The 25,679-nt window shown below is 37.4% G+C and overlaps 1 protein-coding gene across 13 annotated transcripts in view; it reads left to right on the forward strand.

Annotated features, from left to right (window-relative positions):
* BBX (BBX high mobility group box domain containing) overlaps positions 1 to 25,679 on the forward strand; it is a 299,562-nt gene that overhangs the window by 150,562 nt on the left and 123,321 nt on the right. The window contains exons 1-2 of one of the 13 annotated variants that reach the window (XM_043448966.1): positions 7,974 to 8,099; positions 10,161 to 10,278. The exons of 10 other annotated variants lie outside the window; for them this stretch is intronic. The gene's annotated coding sequence lies outside the window, so the exon portion shown is untranslated. Of the gene's footprint in view, positions 1 to 7,973; positions 8,100 to 10,160; positions 10,279 to 25,679 lie in introns of those variants that run through there. 2 more of the 13 variants (XM_043448958.1, XM_043448959.1) reach the window with 2 other exon arrangements.

Here is a 25,679-nt window from a genome sequence, read left to right on the forward strand (position 1 = left end):
ACTTTACCAGTGACCTTTTGAGTGGAGTGCATGTGAAGGTTCTGAGATACAAGGAAGGCAAATTGGTTCAGGATGGGTCACAAGAGATGCTGTATGGTACTTGTATTTAGTTAATACATAACAGAAAGGTTGACTTAAGTCCACATTTAGATGTTTTATTCTGGGGGGGGTACTATTTTTAGGATATTTCTATATTCAAATTGTTTTATAAAGATGTTAGAGAAGAACATTGTGTTTTGGTTTGTGTTTATGTGTGTGTGTGTTTTGATTTTATAAACTTTGGTAATCTGGTTGATTTTCAGTTGTTCTGTCTCTGACATGGTTATATTGCTGTTCTTAAAAAGCAGATGAGTTATGAAGTTATTTCAGTGTTTCCTTAACATTTATTGTAAGGCCATTTATTACTAAGTGTCTCTTTGAGGCAAACGTATTCCACTTCAGGAATGTAATGTTTTAAGCTGTTGAGTTACCATAGGCATAAAAAGTGTACAGTTTTCTGGAAAGGTCAATTAGACGGGGAGGAACTGTCTTCTGAACCAGGCTTAAATAGTAAGATACCATTTAACTGGTGAACACTGTCCCAAGCATTTTCAGTTATGCCATACTAATTACTAGATTAGAGAGAGTGAAACCCGCAAAACATGAGATGTATCCATGTGCAGAGAAGGGTAAACCCTCAGGCACCACCCAGATGGACCAATCTGATACTCTGAATCATGCGCTTAATATAGTTTGTGAATACCTGCTATGTTTTCAGTATTGTTAGAGATGCCTGTTCATCAAATAGGTGTGTTATATAAAGAGACAATAGAGGAAAGTGTGAAGTTAGCAGCCAGTGTCAATCCCCTGTTTTTAAATACAAACCTCTTTGTCAGTCATTTTGTTCTGCTATTTGCTGACACTTATAGCTCATCTCTTGGGCTTCCCTGGTGTCTCAGCGGTATGGAATCAGCCTGCAATGCAGGTTCGATCCCTGGGTTGGGAAGATCCCCTGGAGGAGGGCATGGCAGCCCACTCCAGTATTCTTGCCTGGAGAATCCCATGGACAGAGGAGTCTGGCAGGCTACAGTCCATGGGGTTGCAAAGAGCCAGACACGACTAAAGCGACTTAGCACTCACACACGCACAGCTCATCTTTCGGTCCATTTAGTGACATCAGTACTTAAAGGAATGATAGTTTTCAGGTTTAAAAGTTTTTCCTGTTAAGATAACGGATATTGTTTTTCTTTATTGCTGACATAACATAAATCTGTCTTGTTGATGGTAAAGGTGTGCCAGTTATGTTTCTCTTTATTAATTTTGAACTAATCATCAAAGTCATAGAACATTAGAATTTATAATGTGCCTGTGGAAAAAAATACTTTAGAACTTTTACTTCCCAATGCTTATAAAGATTCTTTGCGTGAGATTGTCAACTGCCTAATACTCATTCTTGCTTCCTGGAGATTAAGATGCTAGGTAGAGAGGTAGAAACTTAAAGATTTCCTTATAGAAGACAAATTTAAATGGATCACTTTTTTCAGCTGTAATTTGATCTCAGAAGCATGGGCTCTGGAGTCAGATGGACTCTACACAAGACTGAATCCAACTCGGCTGATTACTGATTGTACTGTGGGAAAGTTACTTTTCTTCATCTGTGAAACGGGGTGAATATGGTCTGTGTAAAGGTCTTACAGAGATTAAAAGTGCTGGGGGTTCCGGTGCCAACCCAGCACAGGGCAGGGTTGCTAAGAAGATGTGTTTGCTCTCACAATGGACAGTAGGTCACAGTGGTGTTTGATTCTCTTTACTGCTTTAACCGTTCCTTGAAATGGAATTTCAAGCATGTTATTATCTCTGTTCACAGCGAGAGAAATGTCTTTACTATGTTGCACATCTTTATCATATGAAGTCTTTACTGAGTACAGGTTGGTTTTAAGTCATTAAAGAATAACATTTACTCTTTATGTTGTTAAATATCTTAAAATATTTCCTGTACCATCATAATAAGAAGTTTATTTATACTTTGCCCAATTTAATTTTGTAATTTTATTAAAGCGTAATCAAAGCTCAAGTATCTGAAAGTATTAGGAGGTAAGTCATCTATCATTCAGTGAGGTATAGTTATTTTAGGAATACTATCGCCTCATGCAGTGTTGGTATTAACAATAAAGTTATCACCTCAAACAACAGGTAAATTATTTAAGTGTAATAGTACGTTTTTATAATCTACACAATTTTCTTCAAAGACTATAATTATTTTAGTGAAACGAAGAGCTGTATTATGAATTCTTAATGAAATTTAAAGTATGAGAGCTATTTTTGTAAATTGATTATTGCAACCTAACTAAAAAGTTCAAAAAATTTTAAACAGCTATGACCTTATTATGACCTTATTCTACTAGTCTATCCATAAACTAGGGGAGCAGGATTCTCCTTCATTTTAGGTGGTTGGCTTAGCATTTCATAATTAATTGATCCAAGAGAAGAAAGTATTTTTATTTCTAGTAATTTTCATGAGCATGAAGCATTACAGTTTTGTCCTTTGTCCCTAGTAACTTTTATTTATTTATTTTTATTATCTCTATAATTAGTATATCTCAACTGGTTTTGAAGATAATTTAGGACTATCTATGAAAATACCTTGGTTCCTTCAAAAAGCTTCTCTCTAAGTTAACATGTATGTATTAGGATGTTTGTGTGGTCTTTTTATAACAATTTTTCCCTTTCCTAGTCAAATAGGTGAATTTTCTAATCATAACTATGGATTTTATAGACTTTACATACTTTTTCAGCTATCAGTATGCTGCACATCAAAATTCTAAACTTTCCGGCTCCCCATAAGAGGGAAGAGTGTTCACACTCCTTTTCTAGCTCTTCTGTTCCTTTTTTAGAACCTGAACTACCTGTAGTAATCTCACTGGAAAAATTGTTTTACTTAAAAGGTAAAAGGAACATACTTTCTGTTCCTCTTATTTATCTGATAAATACTTACTGGAACTACTATGTGCAAAGTGTTAGACATTGTCAGATGGTCACATTATGATAATAGAAGGCAAACTAATGAGGTAGACTATAGATAGATAAATAAACCTCACTAAGAGTTCTGAGGAAGATCTTAAATTCCAGGTAGGACATCAGAGAAGACTACATAGAGGGATAAATACAGAGTCTGGAAAAGGGGGATGCAGACATACCTCAGTTTATTGCACTTTTCAGATATTGTTTTTTTTCCCAACAGCTGTCACTTTGTCTGTTTGTCACATTTTGGTAATTCTTGCAGTGTTTTAAACTTTTCCATTATTACTGTATTCATAATAATGATCTGTGTTCAGTGATCTTTAATATTACTATTATGGAAAATTATGACTTGCTGAAGGCTCAGAGATTGGTTAGCATTTTTAAGCAATAAAGTATTTTTTAATTAAAGCATGTACCTTTTTTTAGGGATAATGCTATTGCACACTTAATAGACTATACTATAGTGTAAACATACTTTTATATGCACTGGGAAACCAAAGAATTTGTGCAGCTTGCTTTATTATGACATTTTCTGTATTCGGGTAGACTAGATCTAAATCCACAATATCTTCAAGGTATGCCCTAGACCCCTTTTGCTATTTGAATGGAATGTTTGTAAGGGTAAAATGGGAAATTTTGGTCCAGAGCTAGATGTAAAGAGGGTCTTGAATGTCAGGGTGAATTTCCTTTTTTTCTTTTACTTTTTTTTTTTTAAGGCAGATAAACCACTGAAAAATTTTGAGCAGACAATATAAATGAGATGGATTGAAAGGGAAAAAAAATAGGCTTTGGAAAGTTTGGTTTGAGGGGCTTTACCTTATCCCAGGCAAAAGGAAATTTGTTTTTCTAATAGAGTTTGAGAGTTGTAAATAGAATCATTGTAGGAGATATGAAGGTTGTACCCTGTCTTGATGTGTCTTAAAATATTTTGGATTGAGGTATCCAACTCACCAAATCAAATCAGTCTTTTCCCATTTTGCAAGGCAAAAATTAATAGATACTCACTTTTAATGATTTCTTTAATGAAGATTTTCTCAAATGTCTGATGCCTGCCACTATTGATGTGTGTATGTGTGTTTCTCTCTGTTTTTAGTGGCTGTAAATTTAGCTCTCACTCTTAAGAATTTCTCAAAGAATACAAACCCTGTCTTTTCGCTTGAACCAAACTACCAATGTGCAGAATTTAGCACCAGATTGAACTTGTGTTGGGGGTGTAGAGGAATCATAAGAGGGAAGGAAAGCAGTGGGGGTTGTTGAAAAGGAAGTCAGAGATAGGTTTTTAATATAAGTTGTAGATGTTTAGATTATACTACTACTGGAGGTGGATAATAGGAACCAATTTGTGTGAGGGGATGGGATGGAATGGATTTGAAACACAAAGAGAATATCTGTGTAATTATGTATAGGATGTGTTTATGAGTTTTGTTCTGAGTTTGGAAGAGATTCCAGCTGAAGATAGGTATAGCTTAAGAAAGAGGTCGTAAAGCTGACTTTGAAAGTTGGTGAAAGTAGAAAATAAGGCTAAGACAGATTCTTTGAAAACACCTACTTACTTGTTAAGAGAAGTATAAAGGAAAGGAAAACAATCAGGTCTGTGGTGGGGAAAGCGTAGTGCTAAGGAAGATGGGAAAGAGTTTTCAAGAAAAGTATGAGACGTTTAATGCTTTAAAAAGGTGTTTGGGCTTTCCCCTTTGGTACGCCATGAAGATCCTGGTGTTGCCCTGGGCCACCGCCCCGCCTGGTGTTACCGGTATGGTAAGAATAAGCCGTACCCAAAGTCCCGCTTCTGCCGAGGTGTCCGTGATGCTAAGATCCGCATCTTCATCTTCAGGCATAAGAAGGCAAACGTGGATGAGCTCCCACTCTCAGTGGCCACATGGTGTCAGATGAGTATGAGCAGCTCTCCTCTGAAGCCCTGGAGTCTGCCCGTATTTGTGCCAACAAGTACATGGTGAAAAGCTGTGGCAAAGATGGTTTTCACATCCGAGTGCGGCTCTGCCCTTTCCACTTTATCCGCATCAGCAAGATGTTGCCTTGTGCTGGCGCTGATAGACTCCAGACAGGTATGTCCGGCGCCTTTGGAACGCGCCAATCATGTCCATCTGCACCAGGCTACAGAACAAGGAGCATGTGATTGAAGCCCTCTGCCGGGCCAAGTTCAAGATTCCTGGCTGCCAGAAGATCCACGTCTCCAAGAAGTGGGGATTTACTAAGTTTAATGCGAATGAATTTGAAAACATGGTGGCAGAAAAGCAGCCCATCCGGGATGGCTGTAGGGTTAAACACATCCCGAATTGTGGTCCCCTGGACAGTTGGCGGCCCCGCACTCATGAGATCATCAGCGCTTTTCCCCTCCTTAATCATGCTCACCAATAAATGGCTAATTCCTGTCAGAAAAAAAAGGTGTTTGGGTTAGGTGTTCCATGGGTCCTTTGAAGGAAATAGTTTTAAAATTAATTTTATTATTAAAGTATAGTTGATTCACAACTTGTATTATACAACAAATGATTTAATATTTTTTTACATTGGGCTTCCCCAATGGCTCAGCTGGTAAGGAACCCGCTTGCCAGTCCAGGAGACTCAAGAGACTTGAGTTTGATCCCTGGGTCTGGCTAGATCCCCTAGAGAAGGAAGTGGCAATCTGATCCAGTTTTCTTGCCTGGAAAATTCCATGGAGAGAAGAGCCTGGCAGTCCATGGGGTTGCGAAGAGGCAGACACGACTGAGTGCACATGCGCACATTTTATAGATTATGCTCCATTTGAATTTTCCTTAAAATATTGGCTATGTCCTCGATGCTGTATAATATATCACTGTAGCTTATTTATTTTATACATAATATTTGTATCTGCCTTTCTCTTGCCATTCCCCTTTTCCCTCTCCCTGTTGGTAACTGCTAGTTTTTTGTATCCATGTTTCTGTTTTATTACATTCATTCGTTTTTTTTATTTTTTAGATTCCACATAAGTGATAATAATTATTTATCTTTCTCTGACTTATTTCACCAAGCATTCTACTGTCTAGGTCCATCTATGTTATTATTGTTGGCAGAACTTCATTCCTTTTTTATGGCTGAATAATATTCTGTTTGTGTGTGTGTGTGTGTGTGTGTGTGTATTTGCACACATACTATATATATGACATCTTTCTTTATTCATTCATCTGTTGATGGATACTTGGGTTGCTTTGTTACCTTAGCTCTTGTAAATAATGCTGCTATGAATATTGGGGTGCAAGTGTCTTTTCAAAGTAGTGTTTTTTGGGGGAGATGTATACTCAGAAGTGGAATTGCTGGGTCGTATAGTCATTCTATTTTTAGTTTTTTGAGGAACCTTCCTACTGTTTCCTGTAGTGGCTGCACTAATTTACACTCCCACTAACAGTGCACCGGGGTTCCCTTTTCTCTACATCCTCGCCAACGTTTATTTGTGGACTTTTTTGGTGATAGCCATCTTCACGTGGTTTTGATTTAAATTTGGAGAAGCAGTTTTTGCAGAGTAGTCAAGGCAGAAAGTATTTATATATATTTCAAATACTCCCCCTCTCATTTCCACTCTTGATTTGATTTTTACATGAAACACTATGTTGAGCCAGTCTTCATGGAAGGATCTAAACTGACTTACAGAGCCACTTCCTGGGAACATAAAACTTATCTTCTGTAAATATAGTTTTAACATGCTTTTCTTTAAATGTGTTACCTAAGATTGCTTCAGATCAGATGCTAATATCATTTCCTCAGATACACTAAGTGTTACTTTCTTTAAAATATCATCATCAAACATACTTCCTAAATGCCTCACCCATAGGGGCTTACATTTTTTATGTAATTGGCATTATATAAGGATGATAAATGAATTTCTTGTCATTGAACAGTTCTTCTTTTACAAGAAGTACAGTTTTACTTTTAAAAAAACTTTCTGTTTTAATAAAGATCTCATAGAAAACTTTTTGGATTAGTAGGGCCACCTGCATATGAAATTTCTAGGTTAGAATCAAATATATAGTTACTTTTGTTTCCATCTTCAGAGAATAGTTGTAAGGATATAAAAGAGTCAACCTAAAAGTAGTAATAATGATTATAATTTTAAAGAACTGTAGTAGTTATTATTTGCATTTTATGTGCTAATTTCTCTTTTTATGTGGAAGAGTGTATGTGTTTAATCTTCACAGTGGACCCTTAGATGCAGGTATCTTTACTCTCTTTTCATTTATGAGAGAACTGAGGCTCAGAACATTTAAGTAAATTGTGTGAGCTTTTTGACTAATTGAAAATAGAGCCAGGATTCAGATCAGCTCTTTCTGACTTTCAAAGACCATGTTCTCTACATGGCCCGTGCAGTTTGATGAGGTATTTGAAATTTGAGTTTTAACACCCTTGGTGGCAACTACTCACTCCAGTTTGGGTGCCCAGTACCTCATTGCTTTCTTCCCTTTTTCTTCTAACTGGGGATGACTGGATCATTTTCATTTGCTTAAATGTATTGTCATTCTCTGCTGTTGATTGTCAGGCAATCTTCTGCATATTTAATTCCCTTATTGAATCTTCACATCAGTTATATTTCTCCTTCAACATTTATTTTGAAACTTGAGACAAATAGCATATGTTTACACTTACCACCTAGATTCTGCCATTAACATTTTACTTATTACTTATTTTATTACATTATCTATAATCTGCGCATCCATAAATTCATTTTTGATGCATTTAAAAAGTAAAGACATCACTGCAAATATCTTAAATACTTCAGTATGTATATTATTGACTGTAGCTCAGCATTTATGTACAATTTTTTTCTTTTGATGTAAAATTTACATTCACTGAAATGCATAAATCTTAAATATACATTTTCTGGATTTGATAAGCTCATATACTTACCTGTGTAACTCAAATACCTTTGAAGCCGTAAAATATTACTACTGATAGGTGTCTCTCTTTATTCCCATTTTGTGCCTGAGGAAACTGAAACACAGTGCAATTAAATAATCTGCCTGAGGTCACACTGCTAATTGAAGCAGAGCTGGAATCCAGGCTCTGGGAATCTGGCTGTAGGGTTTGTGCTCCGAACAGCGCCCTCAGTCTGCCTGCCCTCACGTGTCCAGGTATCCTCTTACATTCACATGTACAAATGTCATACTAACTTATAACATAAGAGTGTAGACACAGAAGTAGTATGTTTGGGATTAGTGAGAGTGGGATGCTGTTCCGGAAAGGCCTTACATCCTTGCAAGAGTATATATGGCAAGAGAAACTAAGAAGGAAAGAAGTGCCTTCGTCAAAATACCATGGTGAATCTCTAATGATTGTGTCTCAGCCGGCATCCTTGAGTAATGTTTCCAGGTGTAAAGTGACAGTCAGCCTCTTCCTGGCGACGGTGAGGTTCAGGGACATCTAAACTGCCACTTGGACAGTTAAAAGTAAATAATGTTCAGTGCGGTTTTGCATTAAGCATGTTTTTGCTCTACTATGACTATTAGAAAACTGTTCATCTGTGTATCGTATATGCAGCGCCGCTTGCCTTGATGTCTCAGGCTCAAATAATAGAATTAACCAATTTGGGATTTATAGTTGTGAAATTTGTAAAGCTTTTATAACAAAGAAACTGAATGGAATTCTTTGCCCTTTCCAAATTTCATAAAAATATGCATAAATATTGAAATAAATGATACTTATTTTTTGTTTGTAGTTCTTAGGTGTACTATTCCTATGAGAAGAAATTGTATCTTTCCTGCATTGTGTTCATATCACAAGCCATATATTAAAATTGGCCAGTTTCTTCTGTTCTTTTGTTCCTTTATTCAACTATGAAAAAGTACTGTCATTTATATTTTTTAAAAAAGCAAAGACAAAAAACGTAGTTAACAAAACCTAGCCTGTCACTAGAGGGCAGAACAGTACTGTAGCTGATTTGACAATTTAAAAAATTGCTGAACGTGGGAAAATGTTGGTGTACAATTGAAGAGAAGTCTCTTTGTGTTTTTATTTTTGTGTCTTGCTGTGAAATCCACTAACATACTTATTTGACTTGTACCAAAGAAGCTTTGCTGATAGTTATAGAAAATTGATTACAATTGATTGCTTGCAAAAAGTGATGATTATTTAAGAGCTTCAGTATATCACAAGAGAAAATGCAATGCTTACCAAGATGTGCATTAAATTATTTCTACTATATATAGTACTCTGAAGTAGAGTTGCAGTATAGACTTTAGGTGTGGCATCATGAGAGAACACGTTTGAGACAGGTTTACTAGTATTTAGATGTAAGAACTCATTGAAATATAGAACTTTTGATCTTTCAGCTGAAATTTGTTGAGTCATTAAGATTTTGAAATGATAATTGTAAAAGCAGTGAACTAACTCTAGCCCCTTTTTTAAAATGTTAACATTTTGTCAGTGCCTGTTCACATAGTTTTATTTCTCTTTGAAATTTTCTATCATTCTGATGTAGTTTCATTTTGCTTTATTTTTTCTGATAGACTTTTTAAATAATTCAAGCTCTAAAATTATTCTAGTGAGTAACCTCAGCAGTTCATTGTCTGAACGCATAGCTTTATCTAAGGTGTGTAGTTTGGATTTTATTCTGTAAAAACAGTTTGGATTTATAAATGATTCATTTATAGTAGAGAATATGAGATGTCAGTAAAAGTCCTAGAGTTTGGAATTAGAAGATTTGTGGCCGCAGTTATCATGTTCTTGCCTGTGGCCTTGGGCAAGTCACATTACCTTTCTGAAGTAACCATTGCCTAAGTTGAAGAATTGGAAAAATATTTCCATATTTACTGCTAGGTTAATTTGAGAATTGTGTTTTTATCTGTGTAGATGTGTCTCCAAAGATGCTACTGTGTAAGGATGAATTTTAATAAAGATAAATAAGCTCAGAAAAAGCTTATAATTGACCACTTCAAAGTTATTTCTATCATAAATTTAGTAACACAGAGGCACTTACTACAGGAGTAAATGATAAATGTGGTTTCCGACTTGAAACCCAAGTTCAAATCACTGCCCTCCGCCCTGTCTCTGAGCATGTCTGACTGCTTAAGCTTTCTGTGACTGCTGACTGTGGCCCCTCTCACGCTGTTCTCCCCTCTTGTTTATTTCCACGTTCCCTCTCTCTGTGTCTCTCCTGACTGTCTTGGTCTCTCTCTGTGTTTTTCTTATCCCAGGCACCCTCAGGAAGACCCCAAGCCTCTAACAGTACCTGCTCTCATCTCCAGCATGTTTGTAGATGTGGAGGACTCACTGGCTTACTGAGACATACCAGAGGCGAGTTGTTCCACTGTAGTAAGTCAATCAGCATTTATTAAGTGACTACTGTTTACGGAGCACAGTTGATGGTGCTTTGGGCAAAGAAGAGTGCGTTAGGGCACAGCTCTGCGGAAGTAAACTTGTCAACACTTCTCAGTGGCTCTTGCAAGCTGCTGCTGCTGCTAAGTCGCTTCAGTCGTGTCCGACTCTGTGCGACCCCATAGACGGCAGCCCACCAGGCTCCCCCATCCCTGGGATTCTCCAGGCAAGAACACTGGAGTGGGTTGCCATTTCCTTCTCCAATGCATGAAAGTGAAACGTGAAAGGGAAGTCGCTCAGTCGTGTCCGACTCTTAGCGACCCCATGGACTGCAGCCCACCAGGCTCCTCCGTCCATGGGATTTTCCAGGCAAGAGTACCGGAGTGGGCTGCCATTGCCTTCTCCGCTTGCAAGCTAGACACATGCAAATAAAACAACAATGAAGTAAAAAGCTGACAAATAATTATATAAGTGAGTTGTGTTGTTAGAAAACCAGGGGGTATTAATCAGGTTTCCTGCATGAGTTTAAAATTAGGTTTTGAAGTATTGTTGGAAAAAAGATTGAGGAAAAAGAGTGTAGAAGTGAGTAATTTCTGTGGGACTTGGCAAGCCTGTTTCCTTGCCTGTGGAGTGAGTCCCAAGGGTAGTGAAAGGAGTTTCCGCCTACCGACAACTAACTTTCCTTAAACTTCCAGTCTTAGAGAAGTCAGGGTATGAAAAGAAGTACAGCTAAATTGAGACTTTCCATAAACATACGTGGTATCTGTTGCCAGTTTTAGAATTTAGCGAGTTTAATGGTAAATTGTGATTATGAAGTAATAATGAGGTACTATGACATAAAGTTAATACAAACTATTAGCATATGGTCTAGGGATGCATTATAAATGCTCAGGTATGAAAATAGTAAACTGCGGTGTAACAAGACAGTTTCATGTTTGTGTTGGAAATTTATTTGTGCTGTTATATTTTAGATAGTCCTACGTACAGGCTCACCCTGGCTTTCACAGTTGGATACGGTTTGAATCTCGCCTCTGCTTGGTGTTTAATGTTGGGCAGTCTATGAAACAGAAATCTCAGTTTCCTTCTATGTTAACTAAGGGTAAAATATTTACCTCAAAGAGTTGTTGTGTGAGTTAAAAGAGATAATTTTTTAAAGTCCTGAGTATGTGCTAGATACTTGCAGCTTCTTAAAAAGTACCTTTTAAAATAGTTTGTTAAATATAGTATTAATTTTCTGAGTGCTTTTTAAAAATAGAAGTAACTCCATAGTATTTAGAAAGTGCTATACAAGCAAGGGGTATTTATTACATGTGAATAAGATACAAATAACATTAACTTGAATAACTACCTACCACTAACTTAGGAGACAGAGCTATGCCTGGCCCAGATTCCACCAACTCTCTTTAACCACCACCACAATGCTGAGTGTTGAGTTTATGACTTCCTTATTTTTCTGTATAGTTTTTTTCATATTTTATATATCCCCTACATTGTTTTGCTTCTTTTTGAAATTTATATTAAATAATATATGTTTCCTTTTGCAGTACCTATCTTGCCCCTCAACATGTTTGAGAGAATCCCCCTTCTTATACTTGTAATTCATTTATGATCACAGTTATGTTTTGTTGTATGAAAGTTCCACATTTTCATTATTTATCTAGTATTTATTCCATAATAAATAATAATTCTGTTATTTATCCACTTTCTTTTGATGGCTATTTAGATTGTTTCCAGTTTATGTTACGACAGAAAAAATTGCAAAGGAAAAAGTCTTGGGAGTCCTGTTTATGCTTCTTAACACATATATTTTTCTGGGATATATGTTCATAGATATAAATGCAGAATCAACCCACCCTGAAGCTCTATAGGATCATGGCAAATGGGTTTCTACAGAACTTATACATTTTATTCTCCCTCTAGCTGAGTTTAAGTGTTTTCATTGTGTATTTCCTATATTGTTGTGGTTTAGGTATTATTGTTATTGTCACAGAGTCCTGTCTGACTTCGCAGCCCATGGACTGTAGCCCATCAGGCTCCTCTGTCCATGGAATTTCCCAGGCAAGAGTACTGGAGCGGGTTGCCATTTCCTTCTGCAGGGTATTGTCCCAGCCCAAAGCTCAATCTCATGGCCCAAAGATCCATCTCACGTCTCCTGCATTGCAGGCAGAGTCTTTACCACTGAGCCACCAGGGAAGCCCATATCTCCTATATAGTTCTTTAAAATCACTAAATTTTTGTTTAAATTTATGTAACTTGTCCAGAACACCATTTTAGCAATAATCCTGATGACTTTTTAAAGAGTTAGTTTTACCCTCTGCATCAGGTGCTTTTATTTCTCTTAGTTTCCAATTGTCAGTTACACCTTTTCTCAAACCCACTTAAGTCCAGACATCCTGAAATAGCTGGGTATGTTTACCAGTTAAGTTCTTTCTCCCAGGAAAGCTATGTCAAAATAGTGTAATGTTCTTTTATATTAGATGAAAATTACCAGCTATTCCTGACTAAAATTTTTAAAAATAGTTTGGGCAGGGAAATGTACACATCTTTTACTGATTATTTTGTCCTTAATTTGAGTTGAGATAGAAAAAGAATGACCCATAGAAGATTGTTCGCGACTTGTGATTTGTTCTGTGTTGCAAAAGTCCCAAAAGCTTGAGTAAGTGACAACTTGGATTTGCTAGTCTCTCCCTCTTTCTCTCCTTTTCCTACTTCTGTAGTTCTCAGCCATTGGTTCTTCTGGTATCTGATTATACTTGCACAGTCCATTCCAGTTTTCATATCATAGTTCCTCCTAATTTTGTGCTTGGTGGTCCATGATTTCAGTTTGACTGACTTCAGTGTTTTGCCTGTTGTCACACTTGGTACTATGATCTGCCGCATTTATTTCCCAAGGTTTTCCAGGGGAGACTCCCAGGTTCCAGTCTAAGTGCCTAGTTCTTGTCATTCAACAGATGTTTATTGAATGAAGAGAGGGAAAATGTTAATGGAGTAAGGACTGAAATGCCTCTTCCTAGCTCAACAATAATAATCACCCTAAAAGCAATGGGCAAAAATCATGCGTACTGTCAGCAGTGCTGCATATGGACACCTTTGTAAACCGTCAGGAGTCATTTCTTCTTGAGCTTCACTCTTTCTCAGTTTTTGCAAAATGAGAGTGGTAGAACAGTGATCTGTAAGAATCCTTTTGACCCCAAGTGTTTTGTACTCTGTCTCCAGTTGAAATGAAATACATTGATAGTTTCTCTTGGGATTTCTGAACACGGCTCCCAAAGCCTGAATCCGCCCACCTTACCAGGCATCAGACTCACCTGTGTACAGCGGCCTGCCAGTTACTGTCTCTCGTAACCATAGCAACTGGAGCATACATCAAACTTCCCTTCTTGTTGTTTGGTTTGATTTGTCCCAGAGAAAGACTACATTTATCTTTCTTTGAGAAAGTGTAATGAATGCCTTTGGCTGCCCACTTTCTTTGACCAGACAGCCCAGGCATTGTTCAGTGCAAAGCTGTGATTCCTGGCCCCTTGCTTCTCCTCCTCTTCCCCCAGCCCCATAGCTGTGACTGAGCAGAGTGGCCTCTCCGACCTTCTGTTACTTGCTGCTACAGTTTAACCTCACGTGTTTTCTCATAGGCCAGCTGCCATCTTTGAGTCAGTGTTGGCTTTAACTGTTGGATCCTTCCTTGATGTGGATGGGCCTGTCTTCACCTGATACTGGCGGCCAGTTACCTCTTCCTTTCTCCCGTGGTTTCTTTGCTAGGAGCTCCTCAACCCAAAGTTAACGGGAGTGAGACCTGGAGTCCTTCCCTCATTGCCTTTGGTCCATCTTCCCATAGCAGTTGAAGGGACTCTCACTCTAAGATGGATTTGTGCTCAAACCTATTTTAAGGAATTATCTGACTCTTCAGATTTTCATGAGATTGCTGTTTCCTGCATCTGTTAGTTGTCCGGAGTTCCGTTTTGTGGGTACCACTGAACTGCGCAGATCAAAGGCAGAGAGCTGACTACATGGGCAACAAAGGCACAAACTGTCTTAACTTTCTATGAATTGTAAACGCTGCCCAGTCACTCCAGAGGATCTTGGCCAGACAGCTGTCTATTTGACCATTAATCAAGATTAAGGAGGCTTTAATCTTGTCAAAAATCTAATCTTGTCCTGATTTTACAGATCTGCTTTGTGAAAAATCTCATGTGAGTCAGGCAGATTTTAGGCTAAGAAGAGAGTAAGGCAGGAGAAAAGTTTTCTAACTAAAAAAATGAAAGAGGGAAAATTTTAAGTGAGGATTTATTTTTAATAACATTAACTTAATTCTAAATGGAATAAATCAATAATCTTTTTTTTTTAATGTTAAGAAAGACCTTGATCGGAGCTGTTAGCCTTCAGTCTCACCTCCGGCCTCCACACGTAGACACACTGGGCATTGCCCAGGCGGCGCTAGTGGTGAAGAACCTGTCTGCCAGTGCAGGAGACCTCAGAGACCTGGACTCAGCCCCTGGGGCGGGAAGATCCCCTGGAGGAGGAAATGGCAACCCGCTCCAGTATTCTTGCCTGGAGAGTGCCGTGGACAGAGGAGCCTGGTGGGCTACAGCCCACGGGTTGCAAAGAGTCGGACATGACTTTGCATGGACACACATCCCTGCCATGAGGAACCAGAAACCAGGCTGCCTGTGATAAGTCACCCCTCCTAACGGCTTACTTAACAAAACTCTGCAAAAACATATTATGCCAGATACTCTATTCTGGAAAGAAGGGTGAATACCATCCTATCTCTGGAAGAACAGATTACTTTTTGTTCCTCAGAAATACAAGGAGAGAAACATCCTTTTGTGCTTTTATAAGGGGAAAATGGGAGAAATTATCTGACATGAAAACTTCACTGATAGGAGAATGCTTACTCTAACCACTCTTATATTGTCTCAGATTAATGTAAAAGGCTTGACCTATTAAGTATTCACATGAATATTTAAACTTAGTGATACGTTTCTTTTGTAATACTAATTCACTTAGGATATCTTATTAGTATAGACAGGCTTGAAAGTGCTTCTGAAAACCTACAGCACTCATTTAATATTTTAGTGTCTTTTGAGAAAGAACTATACATTCTGAAATGATTACATTGGAGCAAATATTAAAAATATACTGTTGTGTTAATAAGTTGGATCATATTTAAAAACTGTTGAAAATTTATAAATGCATATAAACAAATGATACAGCATTTTCCTTTGGTGGAAACTAGGAAATGTATTTATTACAGATTTCAGACTGAATGGTCTTAACTTGGAGGAAGAATTTTTAAATGCTTAATTAAATAAATTTTAAACTGTATTTTTACTCATTTTATATCTATCATACAGCAAAGTTAGCAATACATATCAAAGTAAGCTCAACACAACAGCTTAGAGCTTTATGTAATTACTCATATAATTATACAAAATACAAATTTATATTACTGAAAAGCATCTTATTAAAATAGTTCTAAATTCAATGACTTCATTCAAATTTAGGTGTTGCTGGAATAGCAATATTTTGTGGGGGAGTGTGAAATGTTCAACGGGTCTGTAATTTTGGGGGAAAAAATGAGAAATGAATCTGTTTTCCTGAAGTTAATTTCCATTCATTATCTTAGTTGCAAAATCCACATTTCTAGAACATTGGGAGTTATTAAATTCGAAAAATAGATCCCTGAGTCTTCTTTTGTTAGAACAGAAAGTAGAGCAGCAGCGCTTTTAATATTGATCATTGTTTTGAGGGATCGGGACTCCCAGGAAGCTCCCCCAGGCATCATGATGTTGTTAAAGATCCCTAAATGTAACATTCTTCTGTATCGGTGCCAAACTGTTTCTCCCACCAAAAGTCCTCCTCAGATTCTGCACATCGCTTTTGTGCTTCCCGAGTGGATGCCTGACTCCCTGTCCGTGTGCTGGCCAAGCACCATGTCTCATTTGAATGATGGCATCATCGCCCTTAGGTTATAAGGTCTATTGTGTGTGTGTGTTGGGGGGGGGGTTGGAGTGTATTAGCTTTAAAGTATTGTTTTTAGTTTCTGCTGTACTGCAAAAATGTAAGGTCTGTTTTGAGCTTAGAGGAGTCTCGGCTGCTGTCTTCATCCATCGTTAGTTATTTGCTGTTACTTAGCCCATACCCCGGGTGGTGGTGGTTAGTTTCTAAAGTTCTGTCTGACTCTTTTGCAGTCCTCCGGACTGTAGCCTGCCGGGCTCCTCTGTCCGTGGGATTCACCAGTCAGTAATACTGGGGTGAGTTGCCATTTCCTTCTCCAGAAGACCTTCCCAACCCAGGGATCGAACCTGCATCTCCTCAGTTGCAGGCAGATTCATTCCCACTGAACCACCAGGGAAGCCTGCACTGGGTAGATGGCAGTGTTACTTTCTGTGAGTTTCAAGGTGCCCTGTAAACACAGGATTTGTATGTTCGTTGGGTAGTATCTCTCAGCTCTGCAGAACCACTCTGGACCTCAGGAACTGGGTGCTCGGGAACACTTGAGTCAGAGAACATTTGGATCTCAGTGCCAGCGCAAGAGTGAGCCAGTGTGGTTTTCACTGAGTGGAATCATCCAGTCAGCTGTTGTGTAGGGATTAAAGCTCATCAACATGGCTTTTCTTCAGCTCTTACTGGAACTTATTCAAGCATTGTTTCTTTTTTCCTTCAAACTTTAAAAAACATGCCAGAGGGTTTTTTTTTTTTTTTTTGGTCATCTGTTTAAAATTATTTGCATTTAAATAATTTCCAAGACAGTTTTCATTGAGAGGTTCTGGCTCTTTTACTCTTTGCACTTATTATAGTAAGGATGAGTGAAATTGTGATGGGATTGTTTTCTCCTGATTCTTCCTTTGCATTTTTCTGGTGACTTAACAGTTATGGAGAGGATGAACCTGAAGAAGTTTAACTTACAGGATTTAAGCCTATCATTTTCAGCGAGAGACTTTTCTGTGTAAGACTCACCATCAATGGTTAACAGGCTGATGGTGGTGCTATGGATGTGTCTGTAGTGAAGGTAAAAACAGAAAGCGGCTGAGTGACAGATTTAAATCATCATTCAAGACAGTATCAGAAGGTCGCAAGGAAATTGGCTCATGTTGTAGGGAATTAAGAACTTTGGGGGAAGGGAACGTTATTTTCTCCTGCCTAGAGAGGAAAAGGAGCAGTTTAAAATAAGGGATCCCTGGGCAAATAAAAGAAGGAAAGGAAGTACCCAAATGCAGGAAGCCAGGGCTTGAATGTGTCTTCTGGGATATTGGATATAGAGACAGGCCATGCAAGTTCAGGGCCAGGTTTTGTGCGTCTTGTGGGGAGAATTAGGAATGAGGCAGGGAGGGCACACAGAGGATGTGGAATGCCTGTCTGAGGAATCCGGTTCTGGAGCTAGCCTGAGAAGTGCCACTGAAGAGTTTGGATTCACAGAATGAAAGGCTTCAGGCTTCCCTCTGAACAAATCTACTGACAGAGATTAGTTTGGAAATGGAGATGATCGTTTAGAAGTTACTGTAAGCATCTCTTGGGGTGAGGTGGTGCCAAAGAACTTGTAGAAAAAATACATTCATTCATGCTTTTTTCTTTTTTTTTTTTTTTAACAAAGGAAATATATAAGGCAACATATGTGAGGCATTCTAGAAGGGATTTTACATAGCATCTGTTTCCATTCTTACCATCCTATGAAGAAAATACCAGCCTACTTTTACAGATGAGTGAACAGAGAAGACCTTGAATTTAATAACTAATAGTGGTAACATTTCATAGCCGGGCCTATCTGAATGCCAAGTCCAGCCTTTCCTACTCCCTTGCTCTGACTCATGAAGCATGAAATGGAGAACAGATGAACTTTTTATTCCTGTTTTGATTTGTCATAGACTCTTTTCTTAGGAATTATTAAATGGATCCAAATTAGGATGATATTCGTGCATACTCTTATTAATATAATATGTATATCAGCAATCTTGAGTTTGAGTTTAATAAAGATGTTAGATGTTAGATTTAGCTATTTCTCAATCACAGCATTTGGGAAAATGGCTCCTTTCTGATAATTTTAAGAAGACAATATCAATTGACAGAATTTGGGTCAATGATATTTTATATCACTTTAGAATAAATAGGAAGAGATATTTCCTACCAAGTAGTAATTTTGGTATATAGCAAATGAAATCAGTGTCCCAGTTTCCTAGAAAAAAATTATAGCATAAACTGGAACAGTTGTTTAGAAAAGAATGTTTTGGTTAATTTTTCTTACTGATTGAAAGTAGCTAGAAAAGTTTTAATATTTGTAAATCAATCTAGAAATGTTAGTATACAAATGAACACACACACACACACACACACACACACACACACACGATTAATGGAGGAATTTTGGTTAGTTGCTTCCTGGTTAAATGAGATTTGCATATGTATTTACATATGTATAAATGAGATTCTCTGTCTCATCCTCCAACTGTGCCAATTGGAGGCCTTTCTTTTTAATCTTAATTTTTATTTCTCTTTGTATAACCTGCATTTCCTTCAGCAAAAACATTTTCCGTTTCACAAACAAGTAGCAGCTGTCTGAAATATGTTCATTGACTCAGCTGAGTGTCTGCAGTTGCCCAACAAAAGTTATTTGATTTGAGTAGTGTAAGGAAATAAAAAGAAGCTTTCAGATTAGGTTTCGGCCACTGTAGTAAGAACTTCTGTCTGTAACTTGAAGTCTTGAGTTCATATATAGTGCAATCTTATGTTGAAATTTGGACAGATTTGAGCCTAAACACCAATGTGGCTGTTAATAACTAATCTTAAGTGATAATATGCTTCCTGTTTTTCTCCTGAATTATTTCTTTGATCCTCAGAGGAAGACATTGAATCGTCACCCCGAGATTGACGTGACAAGAGATATATCTCAATACTCTTCACAAGATGGGGAAAAAATAATTGTAATTTTATGTGTGTGCTATTTGGTAAGAAGTGATGAATGCTTTAGTTCACTGAAGAAAATCAATCCAAAGAATGAAATGGACCAAGCCAGAAGCATGTTGAGAATGATGTCCCAAAAGACTTTTAGGAACTATAAAATGGAGTGCAGTGGTATTAAACAATTCACACGTTTTATTAGATCCGTGTAGGACTGCAGAGTGATTGTCTCCTTGAGAGACTGTTGCTGTAAATATTTAGGGAGAAAGAGAGTGTTGATAAGTCTCTGGCATGACTAAATATTCACCGTGGACAAGTATATTAAAAGAATAAATTGTATTTCAGTTAGAAATCCAGTTTTAGGATTTTAGGATTCTGTTCTTTTTTTATTGTTTGTTTTTTGAGACTGTTTTCATGAAAATCATATACCTTCAGAAGTTTTCACTTGTGACTCTTTATCCCTGATGGGTACAGAAGAATTAATAATGGTTGAGAAAAGTCCTAAACACCAAATTATGACCATTGACAAAATTCATAATTAAAACTTGGCAAATTGGAAATGCAGCCTCCTGCTAGATTACTTTTAGATGAAATTAGTTTTATATCTGGAATGTTGAATTGAGAAGTAGAGCAGATGTTTTAGAGTCACTTATGTGAAACCTTAAGGGTCTCTTCCCCTTAGCTAAGTGTAAAATAAGTGCACTAAGTATTTGATGTCTTCTTACATAATTCCTCGCTCAGGTTATTTGAGAAAGATTGTTCTTATTCTGGGGTTACAATTTGAAAAGTAAGTATTAGGAAGATTTGACCTATTAGTTAGTAGAAAAGTGCTAGCTACTTTATAGAGACATGTGATGCAAAATGACATTTTAAGTTAAAGAAGATCTCGGATTATATGACTGAAGTTTTCAAGCTTCGTTGAATGTGGCATTTTGTGGAAAGAACCTAGGTTGAGAATGTTTTGTAGTTCAGGTAGAAACTTGATGGAACGTTCACTGTGTCTTTGTGTTTGTGACATGCTGGACTGTTCCTCGTTTCTTGAGATGTAGAATATTCCCTCGGTATGAGGTATAAATTATTTAGAAGTTGAAGTAGGGGCCAGTATAAAAAAAGTACCTGCAACAGAGGAAGAATATAGACTATTGTTGTTTTCTTTTTTTAAAACTTGGTTCTGTAGTCCATTGGAATATGATGTGTTGAGTTGATTAAACATTTCTAGGGTAGTATACTGATCTTATAATGAATTTTCTCATAGTTTCTGAATTCCTTCTTAGTTCTTATATATTGTTTTGTCTTTTTCCCCAAGGTGCTTGGCAAAGCAGTGGATGCTCAGTATATTTGTTTTGAATGTTGAATGACTACTGGTCTTTTTGATGAAACAAATTTAATGACATGAATTTTAATGAAACTTTTACACCTTTAAAATGTCAGTGATTTGCTTTCTTGTTTTAAAAAATATTATGAATAAGCTTTAGTTATTATTAAATGTTAACTTTTAGACTTTCTCAGTCTAGAATGAAAAATGAACCCCAGGAATGACTTTGTTACGCCTTGTGCAAGTTCCGCTGCAGGTCTCTTCATTTGGACCTGAATTTCCTGTTCTTTCAATGAGACGTTTAAGCTGGACCTGTCAAGTTTGTTCTAACTCTGTAGATCTGTGATTTTGAATGAGAATAAAGTGTGAGTTCAAAATAAATATGAGTATTACTAAGTCAAGTTACTGAGGTTAATAGGAGGAGGAGTTTCACATTTAGGATGTTTTAGCAGAATTTTGATGAGGAAGAAAAGAGAATAAGTTGGTAGAGAAAACATTCCTTCTAGAAGTGATGCAAGGAGTTGCATAGTAACACAGCTCTGTGTGGGACGCAGCGACAGTGGGATTTGTTTGATTCAAACAAAGCTAGAGAATCTCTATGTTCTGTGTCCAAAAGTTCAATTTCTGATAAAACGGTCATTTAAAGTCTGTTTATAGTAAACTTTTATTCTGTATTTCTTTTAAATCCGTGGCACATTAGCTTCATTAACTACCCACACCCCACCCCACCCCTCCAAAGCATAAGAGTTGTATTATTCATTCACTGTTTAACCGGGTAGTGTAATCTCCCCACCAAACTACAAGCATAGCCACAAGTTAAAAAATTGTCAGGCTGTTGGAGAATAAAAATAATGCCATTTTAGATCAAAATGTGTCGTCTTCACAATAAAATTTTCCTTTTTACAGATCGCTCTTGATAAGAGAACAAGTTATTAGTAAGACCTAAAAAAAGAAAATTCAATTTTTTTTCTTAGAAATACTGAGATGTTAGTCTACTATAAACTGTTTCAAAAATTAGTGTTACATATTACATGCAGAATTATTTTCAAAATCAAGAAGCCTATTTGATAAAAATACATTTCCTGATACCTAAATATGTACCTTTTTTAATCTGATAGTTTCTTTTCGTCTAAAAGACCAATGGGGCAGTGTCTGTGAAGGAGCGCCTGTCTTCAGTGGCCGTCCTCGAGTGTTTCATTCATGCCGGAGGCAGACATTAACTGCTTTTTACAGAGGGGTGTGACCCCAAAAGTAAATTCTTCTCCTTTTTGAAAAACAAAATGCATTCAAGGTTACATGTGATGTATTTTGAACATAACCATTAGTAATACTCATGAAGATACATTTTTCAAGGGAAAAAAGCCTGTAAGTAAATCATCTGTAATTGCCTTAAAAATTGGAAACTAGTGTTACTGGAGCCTGAAAATGAGGCATTCAGATGTAAATATCTTTGAGAATTCCCAACTATAAGTAGCCTCAAAAACAGTTCCTGTTGGTTCTATTTGATTCTTTTAATAAGTACCAGTAATGCCTTTGATCCAGAAAAGGTGCATGTGAATGTTTTTCTAAACAGTTATATTGTGTAATTCCTGAGTCATGGTCTCACTACCCTTTTAATTTTTCACAAATTAGTCCACATTTATAATGCTAACATAAAAAGATCTCCTTTGTCATGATTTGAAAGTTGTATCATTTTGAGAGTTTCAGACTGGAGCCCGCTGCACCAGTAATGACTTCGGGATACTTGACATTTAGCTGGATGACTGATGCCAGTGTGTAGCTGCCAAGTAGAGGGAAGACCTTGAGGCTCGCGATGTGTAGAATTGCTTTGGCTCCCTCCAGCCCCCTGGCAGCCCTGGCAGCCTGGCGGCAGCAACACCACATCTATGCACTTGCACATTTGAAAGCTGCTTTTCTTAGGCTCCCGCAGCAGTTTGTATAGAGGAGGAGCCAAAGTAAGATGTCCACAGAGACTTTCTCAAAAGCAATTCACTTGTCAACTACAAAGAACCTCTTTTAAAAAAGATCTGGTCCTATCACTACACTCCACAGACTTCTATTTAACGCCTTTGCTGAAGATGCAATGTTCAAGACAGGCCGGATAGGTTTTGTTGTGTTGAAGTCTATTGTAGAGTGTTTTCAAGAAATAGAGCCTTAGAAAAATTTAGAGCTAGACGGGCCTCTTCGGAGCCAGATGGAGACAATGGAGATTCAGGGATTACAGGACTTAGCCGAGGCGTGCTCCCACTTAGACTCAGTATTTGTGTCCACGATTTCAGACTTTCACTTACCATGTGTTTACTGGGTCAGAAATACAGCCCTATGCATAGTAAGGTAAATAGAAAAGTGGTAACAAAAAGGACATTCTTAACCGTAGATTAAAAGTTGGAAGCATCAATGGCTCCAAATATGACCGCAAGACCGCAGATAAAAGTTTCATTCAGATCCTGGAAATTACAGCTGATTCAGAGCTGAAAGATTGTGCGGTGTGTATATGCTTACTCTTTGAGATATGAGAGGTAAAGTGACAGTTTTGAGAGGAATTAGAGCTTTTCTTAAGTAAGTTAGCCCCTGCATTCCTGTTTATCCCGGGAACTCCTGGATCTCACTCTGGAGCATCTGTTGAAGAGCTGGTGTGTCCCTAGCTATCAAAAGCTTAAGGACCATGCTGGTGGGAGCTGGAAGCAGCTCCTCTGCCTTCTCAGTAAACAGTAGTGGGTCCCACTTCAGTGACTGCTGGTCTGTTCCCTCCTCTCTTGATCCCCCCCTCCAAATCGCTGATGTAAATCTCTCCATAGACACTGCATTGCACCGACCCCACTGTATTTTCTTTGATGATACTGAAGAAACTCACAGTTCCAGCACTCCTTTTTGCCCTACACGCCCATCTCAGCAGCAGTTACCATGTGAACCTTTTAGACTGAAAATGAAACTGTAGTACTTAAGAATTTAATGGAAACACTCCATTTCTGTTGGAAGAAAAATAAAAAGGCAGTGCAATATAGTAGAAGAAGCAGTGAAGAAGAATGTGTTAGTTGCTCAGTCGTGTCCAACTCCTTGTGACCTCAGAGACTAGCCCGCCAGGCTGCTCTGTCCCTGGGATGTCCTAGGCAAGAATACTGGAGTAAGTTGCCGTTCCTCCTCCAGGGGATCTTCTCCACCCAGGGATCGAACCAGGGTCTCCTGCATTGTAGGCAGATGCTTTACCGTCTGAGCGTTGTAGTGGGAAGGGTTCTAATTTTCTGGTTAAGAGGACTGGATCCTCACTCTGCCATTAATTCATCTGGTGAACTTGAGCTAGCCTTTGACCTCTGTGGATCTTGGTTTTCCTCATCTGTAGATCGGAGGATGCAGTGACCTCCCAGGATTGATTCTGAATTTGCAGTCCCTGTCATTGTGTAAAATAAAACATCTCATTTTTAGAAGAGTAACCCCTTAAACAGAAATTATTCTGTAAATTATCCCATAAATATGACACCCAGGAGCAATAGTAAAACATGGAAAATTTTCCTGACGATGTCAGTTATAACTGGTTGTGAATAACTCTTTTTTGAGTCAAAACTTGCCATTTCATCAGTGAGTATAATGTTTCCAAATAAACTGATCATTTCTGTTTTACAGTATGGAACTCTGAAAATATCTAGACAATTAGAAGCTTTAAAAAATATTTATAGACTGCTTCTGAAGGCAAAATATTGAGTCTATAACTAGGAAAATTTAGATAGATATTTTCATGGATATTTTAAATAAATGGACTTCATCTGTTTAAGTCTAGCCCTAAACTTTCATCTGAATTATCACATACTAAAACTAAACACTTTTTTACAGTGTTTTTTTACAATGTTTACAGTGACACCTCAGCCTTTTACTTTACTTTGATTGTGTATTTATTTCACTTTAATTCTTTTCATTAATTTCATTTTAATTGGTGATAACTTGTGTTGCTGCCATCGCTAATGGCAAACAAGGGCCTTTGCAGTTTGCACAAATGCTTTGCTGGAAACGCTGCTGATTTCTAAATACCAGATATAGCTTATTTAGACCAAGTGAGTTTGTTTTCATATAGTGTAGAGCGGAAGTTACAGTAATATTAGTAATGCTAATATTGTTATCAACTGAAGGATTAGTAATGCTCGTATTTTATTATTATCAACTGAAATGAATGATAAAATCATGTGAAATTGGATCTCCTTTCTAGCTTATGTATGGTATCATTAATAGATCCTGGAACACTTAGAAGATAATTGGACTCATTTTTGTTCTCTGTGGCGATGGCAGAGGTTCATCTTGAGATATATAATCAATATTATCAGTCGGAGTTGTGTTTTTTAAAAATTGATATGTTATCCATCAGCTCAGTTCAGTAACTGGTGAGGAAGTACTGTAAGGGATAGCAATTTCCTCATACAGTGTAGCTATTTTTGTTGAGATATAACATTATATTGGCTTCAGGTGTACAACATAATGATTCAGTATATGCATGTGTATATGTGTGTATATATATATGTATAGTAAAATGCTAACCGCAATGTCTAGTTAAGTTACTACCACACATAGTATTCTTGTGATGAGAACTTTTAAGACCTATTCTCTTAGAAACTTTCAAATATGTGATTTAGTATTATTAACTATAGTTACCAGTCTGTACATTATATCCCCAGGACTTACTTATTTTATAACTGGAAGTTTGTACCTTCTGACCACCCAAATAGCTTTTCTAAAGATTAGTTCACAGCATGTAAGTGTGAGCAGGGAATCTTGATAACAGCATCCACTAGATGGCACTTTCTATTTGTGTTAAGAATCAGCCCTGCAGCTGTCTTGACTAGAGGGTATAATTGAAATAGAAAATATCTTTCACTGAAGGCTGGATGTGCATGAATATCTGGACTCGGAAGAACTTTAAAATAATTCTAAAGGAAAAAGCCTTACCAGTGATTTTGTCATGTTGCCTACTCATTGTAAGGAGAGTTTCTACATCATCCCTGACATGTTCTCAAACACGTGACTTCGGTGACCTGTACTAGTAGAAGGAGGAAGACTGCTTTCCTAACCATGTTAAGTTCTTAATTTTATTTAAAAAAAAAAATAGAAAAATGTGGTCCTCTGTTAGAATAGCTGTCAGTTAGAAAATAATGTATGTTTTCTGCCAGAAGTAGGACATTGTGCTTATAACAGTTTCAAACTATAT

The sequence above is a fragment of the Cervus canadensis genome, chromosome 27 (genome assembly GCF_019320065.1).
Source record: "Cervus canadensis isolate Bull #8, Minnesota chromosome 27, ASM1932006v1, whole genome shotgun sequence".
NCBI classification, from domain to species: domain Eukaryota; kingdom Metazoa; phylum Chordata; class Mammalia; order Artiodactyla; family Cervidae; genus Cervus; species Cervus canadensis.